Source organism: Canis lupus, chromosome 23 (assembly GCF_003254725.2).
Source record: "Canis lupus dingo isolate Sandy chromosome 23, ASM325472v2, whole genome shotgun sequence".
In the NCBI taxonomy this organism is placed as follows: domain Eukaryota; kingdom Metazoa; phylum Chordata; class Mammalia; order Carnivora; family Canidae; genus Canis; species Canis lupus.
Genome location: NC_064265.1, coordinates 24,067,715 through 24,077,098, shown reverse-complemented (window position 1 = coordinate 24,077,098; position 9,384 = coordinate 24,067,715). Strand labels below are relative to the sequence as shown.

Below are 9,384 nucleotides of genomic sequence, written 5' to 3'. Positions count from 1 at the left end.
TTTAGGCCCCCTGTTTCCAAGTCTAGTCTTGAATAAGAGGGTATTTAAGAAATACATGGACTAGTTAGCCATGCAATCTCTCTGTAGCTTTGCACCAGCTCCCATCCCTTTGCTGTAACTTCAGGAAAGGGTGACAGCATCTAGGACACAGAGTACCCTGGTCTAGGGCCCCTGGGTAAACCAGAAAGAGCCATTTCTGAAGTACGGGCAGCCAAGAAAAGCAGCATCCATAGAGCAGCTATAGGAGCAGTTGGAGCTGATTTTTCAGACTGATAGACAAGGAATAATACATTGGAAACTGCAGCTGGGAAGGCCTGGGTGTGGCTTAGGAGGTGATGAACAAAGATTGGTTGGCCAAAGGTCTCTCACATTAGTTGGTGGCTACATGGCACGTGGGTAGATCATTGTATGGTTGTCACAATCAGCTAAATGCAGATGAGGGTTATAATTTCTGTTATTGGCTTCCAGTTCTGGAGGGTCAAGAAGAGCCTGAATGGAACCAAGGGAAAGAAATCATGGAAATCCTTTGATTTCATTGCATCTGGAGTTTTCAAGGTAAAAAACATTCTCAGTGATGATACTTGGTTCAGCGCAGCATACCAGGATAAGAAAAAAGACTTGGAATTCAGTACTGAACTCTTTTATTATGTATGGGAGATACACCTTCTCATCATCCAAGTCTCCAAAGCTGAAAGGAATGTGCAAAGTCAAGTACAAACCGTGGCTTCCCAGGGAAGAGAATTCTATTCAGCCAAAAGTCAGTTAATCTCATAATGTGTTTTCATGTGCTAAGTGATATTTCACTGCATAAGTTGTCTGAGCAGCACACACTGGATTGCCACCAGCCTCCAGAGCTGTAGGAAAAGAAAATGATCACTTATGTATCTTGGTGGCTTATCAGGGAACATAGAAGAATTAATGTATTTATTCTTTCTTCTGAGATTAAATGTAATTGCTTTAAAAAGATAATCATGCTATTGTTTGAATTGTATGCATTTCTTATGAAGCACTAATACATTTTCCTGTAGTCTGACAAAGTATATGGTCTCTTATCCTCATTTCCCTGTGGATAAATACTTTGTTAATTAATAAAGTATTATATGAGCACTTAGTGTCTGCATTTAACAGTGCAAGGATTTCATTCAGATTATGTTAATAGATTGTTCGCATTATTTCTTGCATTAATTACAACTTCTTTCTGTGGTTTCATCATAAGAGCATTGTCTCTGTGAATACAGGGGGCTTTTTGGATTATAGTCTTGTTTGACTGCTGAAGTAATACTAGGAAAATATTATTATACTGAGAACTACTTGCTAGGACTTGGATCAAAAGACAGAAACAGAGATTCAATTATTTCCAAATCTTAGAGGCGACACAATTAGAGTCTGTCTTAGTTGAATCAAAATCAAGCAATTTGGGAATTTCTCTGGAACCCACAATACCTTGGGAACAAATTGATGAAATTGGTATTCCACATCATGATACCTTAGGCATAATTATGAGAAAAAAACTAAAAGGATTCTTCCTAGTTATTGATAAGCGTGGAATTCAGATGAAGCAAATGTGTGGGGTAGGAATGAATCTGAGGCCATGGGCACGCAGTAAATTTCACTTTATTTTCCCTGAATCAGTTTAATTCTGCATCCTCCTGCTCTGCTGCTGGGAAATTTAATCACAGTTGATGTGATGACCTCTCCCTCTCCCACTCCTGCCCAGTGTTATGCAAAAGTTCTGAGTCTCTAGTAATTTCTAGAAATGAGGCAGTCTCTTGGTCATCAGTTGATTATGATTGCCACTGAGGCATTATGGGCCTAGCTCTCTGGGCTCCTTCAGGGCTGACTGTACTCTTTATATGCTCCAGCAATCTGATGTAGTTTAGAAGGCTGGGGATCTCTGTGTCCACTACAGAGATGCACCTCCACAGCCATACCTCCAAGAATGCATCCCTTCATCAGTCCACAAGTACAGACCCTCACCAGGAATTGCTATCCCCACCTTCCCATTCTGTTTCAACCTCTTTTTTTTTTTCCCCCATTCTAGGAGCTTTTTCCTTCCTTCACACTGACTGCTTTAATAGTCATATTTACTCACTTCACTCTCCAGTTCCCTCAGAAGCAATTTTAGCATTATTTTTTTAGGTTTTTCCTAGTCAGGGAGACTAGTTTTGTGGAACTGAAGGTTTCCACTGGGTCAAAATAGCTCAGAGGTCCATTTGCAGAAGAATCAGTTACATGCTCAGAACACAGATGAGAAGAAAACAGTGGGCAAACGTTACCATCTTGATAACATATCCTGGAACCCAACTTATTTTCCAAGGGAATGCAATTTTATTTTTAAAAAACTAAACTGGGGGCAGCCCAGGTAGCTCAGTGGTTTAGCGCCGCCTTCAGCCTAGGGCCTGATCCTGGACACCTGGGACTGAGTCCCATGTCAGGCTTCCTGCATGGAGCCTGCTTCTCCCTCTGCCTCAATCTCTCTCTCTCTCTCTCTCTCTCTGTCTGTCTCTCATGAATAAATAAATAAAATCTTTAAAAGAATAAAAAATAAAAATAAAAAAATAAACTGTAGAAAACACAATTCTGCTGTCATTATTTCATGTAAAAAAAGGAATAACATAAAAATTAACAAGCTTGAATTCAGAATTTGCAAAGGCTCAGATTTGATGTTCTAGATGACAAAGTGAGAAAACATTAACATCTGAAGTTTTATCTAATTGTATTTGTTTACAAAAATGATTAGGTTATTTTCATTTTATTTCTTAAATATTCCCAGGAAGGGTAACTCCTGAAATTAAGAAGCGTATTTTCTTTTTCCCTTTTTATGCCTGCATGTTGTCATCCTCCTGCCTCAGTTCCTCTGTTTCCATGCTGTAAAGGTAGATTCAGCTCTATGTTGCAGTCTCTCACGTCTTGCCCTCTGTATTTACACTTCTCCAATTTCTAGGGCTGTTGATTTAGCAAATAAAACTACAGACAGCCACATTAACTTTAAATATCTGATAATAATGCAGAATTATTCAGTATAAGTATGTCCTGTGCAGTATTTGGGACATATTTCTACTATTTCATTGATCTGAATTTCAAAGTCAACAGTCTTCTGCATTTTATCTGACAACCCTACTCATATCCCCAGGTCACTATGGCCTTTTTTCCCCTAACTTCTCCTACCTCCTCTATCAGAAGATTGCTCCATTTAAAGAGCCATTGTAGTAAATGTGAAAGAATCTTCAAAGAAAGGCACTTTGGTTGAATACCCCGAGATCTATGACAAACCTGTGCTCCCAGGCTCTAAGCTATGTGAGAAACAGGAAAGTGGCTTCAAGAGACACAATCTAACAGCTTCAGGATTCCACATTTATAGTAAAAATAGAGTCAAGAAAAGGAATTGAAGTTTAGGTCAGAAGATAGTGTCACATAAGAAAAAAAAATTCAACCGTTTATTATAATCAAACACTCTGAATTCATGAAATAAACTGAAAACAATTTCACAGTGCAGTTGAAAGGAGAATTTGGATTTTTTTGTTTTCAACTGGATAGTGCTAGAATTAAGAAAGTAAGCTTATTCCTTGAACAGGTCTCTTTAGAAATAATCCATTTGGAATACAAAGACCTTTGTTACAAAGAAAGGTATGGCTGGGAGGGAGAGGCCATTGAATTTGTCCGTTGTGCTCCTCAAGCATTTAACGTAGAAGAAGTAAAGGTAAAATAGCAAGAATTGTTCCTACAGGAAAACATTTAAACTTCTAAACTGGGCTTCACAAATAAGAGTACAAGGACAAGACCAGTAGAGGCTTTTATTTCAAAGCAAAATAAGAGCTGTGCAGGATACCACCCTTCTGGTTCAATAAAGTCTCCAAGATGCTTTCAAGTTGAACATGTTTTTAAGCATTGCAAGGGTATTCCATAAATGATTTTTCTTAAGCTGTTGCTTATTAAATCAAATCTGAATCTGGCAAAGTAACAGCATGAGCCAGGGGAAAGCCAGTAGATGATGCATTAATGCAGCCTTGAAAATAATTTTCAAGTCTTACTCAGCAACAAATTTGGTTATGTCCTGCTTCATATGGAATGATTTCATTCCTTTGTTTTCCTAATCAGTTCACCTTCTACAATAGCCATTTAAATCAAACATCAAGTTTATCAAAAGAGTATTCCTTATTATAATTAATTCTAAGGGATAGAAGAGTACCACCTTCTTTAGCAAACACAGAGTGAGGAACTCTGACATTTAATCATATTTACACAGGAAACAAAAAAGCTATAGATTGACCAGTTATCAGTTTAAAACACAGCTCCATTATTTACTAGCTTTGCAGCTTTGGGAAGATCCATTAACCTCTCTGAATCTCATTCTTTAATTGTAGTATGAATAATAATGCTTACATACATGATAGTTTGAGAATTAAAAATAGTATGTGGAAAGTGCTTCAGAACGAATAATATCTAATAAGGTCTATTAAAGATATTCTGAGGCTCATGAAAGAGAATTGCAGAGACCTTTTGGATAACATTTCTCATGCATGTTGGGAGAATATTAATTCCTACAGATGGGTCTTATAAAGGGATTCTATTATCAAATAAGTTTGGGGAGCAGATTCTATAGGCACTACTAGAAAAATCTGTTTAGACTCTGAGAAATTCTGCAAAAGAAATGGTTGTTCAACACTGAGTTTTCCAAGCTAAGGAATCTAGTAACCTTTTATTAGGCATCAAGAGGAATCTTAATCATGGGCAAATCTTGCTTCTTGCATGGAAAAAAAAAAAAAAAAGCAAATTTACTGATATTTGTTCAGCAGAGGATATATTTCACACTTAGATTGATTTCAACATTATTACCTTTCTTTTCACTAATTTCAAAACATACAGTATTATATCTGTTCCAAGTGTACAACATCATCACAAGTGCACTCATCCCTATCACCCATTTCACCCATCCTCCTATACCTCCCATCTGGTAACCATCAGTTTGTTCTTTACAGTTAAGTGTCTATTTCTTGGTTTCTCTCTTTTTCTTTCCTTTGATTATTTGTTTTGTTTCTTAAATTCCACATATGAGGGAAATCATCTGGTATATTTCAGTTCTCTGAATGACTTTCTTTGCTTAGTGTTATTCTCTCTAGCTTCGTCCATGCCATTGTAAATGACAAGATTTCACTCCTTTTTATGACTGAATAATATCCCATTGTATATATGTACCACATCTTCTTTATTTATCTGTTGGTGGACACCTGGGCTGCTTCCACAATAGAGTTATTGTAAATAATGTTGCTATAAACACAGGGGAGCATGTATCCTTTTGAATTACTGTTTTTGTATTTTTTGGGTAAATACCTAGTAGTGCAATTACTGTGCTATAGAAGAGTTCTATTCTTAATTTTTTGAAGAAACTCCATACTGCTTTCCACAATGGCTCCACCAGTTTGCATTCCTACCAACAGTGCAAGAGGGCTCCTTTTTCTCCACATCCTCGTCAACACTTGTGATTTCTTGTGTTTTTGATTTTAGCCATTCTGACAGGTGTTAGGTGATATCTCATTGTAGTTTTGATTTGCATTTCCCTCATGATGAGTAATATTGAGCATCTTTTAGTGTGTCTGTCGGCCATCTGGATGTCTTCTTTGGAGGAATGTCTATTAATGTCTTCTGCCCAGTTTTTCATTGAATTATTTGTTTGTGGGTGTTGACTTAAGTTCTTTATCTATTTTGGATACTAACTTTATCAGATATGTCATTTGCAAATATCGTCTTCCATTCAGTAGGTTGCCTGTTAGTTTTATTGATTGTTTCCTTCACTGTGCAGAAGCTTTTTATTCTGAAGTAGTCCTAATAGTTTATTTTTGTTTTTATTTCCCTTGCCTCAGGAGACATATCTAGAAAAATATTGCTATAGTCAATGTCAGAGAAATTACTGCCTGTGCCTCTTCTAGTATTTTTATGGTCTCAGCTCTCATATTTAGGTCTTTAACCCATTTTGAATTTGTTTTTGTATATAGTATAAGAAAGTGCTCCAGTTTCATTCTTTTGCATGTAGTTTTCTCAACATCACTTGTTTTTGTTTTTTGCTTTTTAAAGATTTTATTATTTATTTGAGAGAGAAAGAGCAAAGGAGAGAACATGGGCATGGAGAGGGACAGAGGAGAGAGAGAAGCAGACTCACCACTAAGCAAGGATCCCAATGTTGGGCTCGATCCCAGATCCCAGGATCATGACTTGAATAGAAGACAGATGCTTAACTGACTGAGCTACCTAGACATCCCCCAACACCATTTATTGAACAGAATTTCTTTTTCCCATTGTATGTATATTCTTTCCTTTTTTACTAATTTTTTGATCTCCAATTTTAATTAATTAAAAGAAATTTGGATGAAATGTTATTTATTAAAAATATACCAATTAAGGGACGCCTGGGTGGCTCAGTGGTTGAGCATCTGCCTTCAGCTCAGGGCGTGATCCTGGAGTCCCAGGATCGAGTCCCATATTGGGCTCCCTGCATGGAGCCTGCTTCTCTCTCTGCCTATGTCGGTTTCTCTCTCTCTCTCTCTCTCTCTCTCATATGAATAAATAAATCTTTTTTAAAATTGAACCAATTAATATTCTTTCTGAAAGATTTTCTTATGCAACTTTTAAGTTTAAAATTTTGTCTGACCTGATCAGGAACTATTACATTTACAACCAAGAATATACACTGATCCATTGCCTTATGAACAGAACATGCTACTTTCCTAGCTACTGTGGATATATACACAGTATATAGGATTGTGTGTGCTTACACTCTTTGAGCCTGTCTCCTTATCATCATCTTCTCAAATTCCATCAGCCTCTGTCCTTTCTCTCTCCACATAGGCCATCCCAGCATAAATATAATCCACTTTCATTTGTTTTATCTCCAAATTTCCTCTCTTCTCCAGTGAGGATCCCTATTCCCATGAAGACCTGTCTATAAACAGCATATCTATAAACAGTTGTATAGGACATAGATGAACCAGGCTATTTTCTGCCTGGGTTCCACATTTCACAATCCATTCAGCATCTGCTTGACGACCTTGTTTCCTAAGGCCCCAGTAAGTGAGGACCTGATCTCTCTCAGCTCCAAAAGTTAGATCCAGACATTTTTAATAACTCAGAAGCAAACTATAATGAGTTTTTGGTAAGGCATATACAGAGCAGCAGTAGTGACTGCTATATGCATTATTTGCTATAAAAAAGGATGACTTAATCTATTAGTCATTAGGGCTGATAATACAGTCTTACTCATGTATTGGTTTTGGTCTTTGGAAGAGGGAGTGTATTGGTAATTATCCAGAAGCAGCCAATTTGCTCCCATGGAGCATTCTGAGCATTTTATACCTGGACATTGTGCAATGAGCCTTGAGATCAACAGCTCCAATCCCACAGGCCTCGTGGAAAGTGCCAGTTGTGAGTTGCAGCCAGAGCATTCATCTCACAATCTCAGTTCCTAGAACACCAAGCCATCAAACAGCCTGCTGGGTTGGCAGGGGCTGCCTCAGTGATGTCCAAGACCAGGGCCATGGCAGGGAAAGGGCTGAGGTGTTTTGGCATGAGGGATGGAGAATGGTTTCTCAGCACCTGCCCACAGTATGCTTGCTTCCAGGTGCTATGACAAACACCTTGGCTTTTTATGACTCTCTAAAATTATTCCTCAGCCCAACATAAGACTATAAACCGAGAGGAATATGGATGAGCTCCCTGAATAGTGAAACATAAGACCTCTATTAGAGCAGAATGCAATACATCTACTTATAATCAATCTTTGGTTGTGCTTTCACATTGTTGACTTCATGAATATGAAAGCTCACTGTAATAAAATTCAAGTGTAAGTTTTCCATCAAGTTTCAGCTTCCTAGAGCAAGAAGCTTTTGAATAAAAAGTCTAACGATAAGAGTTAACACACATAGCACTTTTCCAATACAAGAACTATTCAAAATACTTCACATATTAAGATTAACTAGTTTAATTCTCAAAACAATCCTATGAAGAAGATACTATTATTATCCCCATTTTAAAGATTAGAAATGAAGTTAAATAATTGTCAATATGGAGACTAAAGCATTGTTGATAGTGAGCAATTGTAGGATCAAAAGCCCTACTGCTGTGAGGAGGTAAGAGGTCCACCAGAGGTGGACAGGAGACTGTGACATCATCACTGCCTACATAATAACAATAGCAAAGTCACATTTGGCCCCACCATCTTCATCTGTGAGATGAACATATGCTCATCTTTTCCTAGAGTGTTTGAAAATATATTTTAAAACATCATGGAAATCTATGACAACCACTACGAATAACAAGGGAGCCATGATGAATAAGTACCTTAAAGCTATGGAAATAGAAGATCCACAGTTTGAGCCATGATTGCCCAACTCTCTGTGCAGTACTGTGTCTCCTGCAACTATAGTCAGGAAATGAGTTATAGTGCTCTCTTGGGGACCATTCAAAGGACAGGATTCTGGAGTAAACTGAAGAAAAGGAAGTAGCCATGTTTTATTCAGAGTTATTTTTCTAGTTGGGACCAAGGACAAGACTGAGCCAAATGAAATTGTTCATAGTCAACCATCTTTGACATCAAAAAATGACAGTTTCATACGGTTCATCTAATATAAAGCCCTACTTTATGGGACTCCTAGGAAAAAACATGTTTGATTAGAAGGTAAGTCTGTAAGAAGTCAGCGTTGAAATACCTAGCCCAAATCAATGAACCTACACCACACCTACAGCAATCTTGAATACATGATAGGGAGGTGGGTATGCAAACTATATTCATAACTATAGAAATCTGAATCAGTCTATGAGATCACCATTAGCACAGGGAATACACCTGGAAACCTGGGTTTTTTTGTCTCAATGCCCAGTGTTCCAGAAAACTTGGTGCAACCATGTTCATCCTTTCCAGCAGGAAGTTTTAAATACAAATCTGCTAGACTCTTGTAAAACAAACATAGTGAAACAAAAATAACAAAGCCTCTTCCCAGGATTTTTTTTTTTTTTTGGAAAGACAGTGAGGTAATGTAATGGAACTCTGTAATATACTTCTATGGCTCCCATTGTAATTTGTGAGATATCCCTACAAAAACAGATTTGGAATCACTCCAGCTCATGCTGTCAGTTTGGACTAAGACTGGCAGTACAAATGGGCAGACCATTTTTTTGATAATGAAATCTAGAAATTCGTTTGGAAGACCCTGAGCAATGTCATTGGTGCTTGTTTGATGCTGCAGTGCCATCAGCATGAAGTGAAACAGCTCTGCTTTAAAGTGCCTGGCAAAAAAAGGCGCATGTCTCTGCATCTCAGGAGCAAAAGCAATAAACATCATGTTACTGTAAATTCCATTTTTATAGCATAGATTAATAATGCATGAGCATGCA

The 9,384-nt window shown here is 37.6% G+C and overlaps 1 long non-coding RNA gene across 4 annotated transcripts in view; it reads right to left on the bottom strand.

Moving 5' to 3' along the window:
* Window positions 1–632: 632 nt before the first annotated feature.
* Window positions 633–9,384, bottom strand: part of LOC112661207 (uncharacterized) — a 93,739-nt gene continuing 84,987 nt past the window's right edge. For all 4 annotated transcript variants that reach the window (XR_004808654.2, XR_003137507.3, XR_003137508.3 and 1 more), the window contains one exon: window positions 633–854. This is a non-coding gene — a long non-coding RNA (uncharacterized LOC112661207). The remainder of the gene's footprint in view (window positions 855–9,384) is intronic.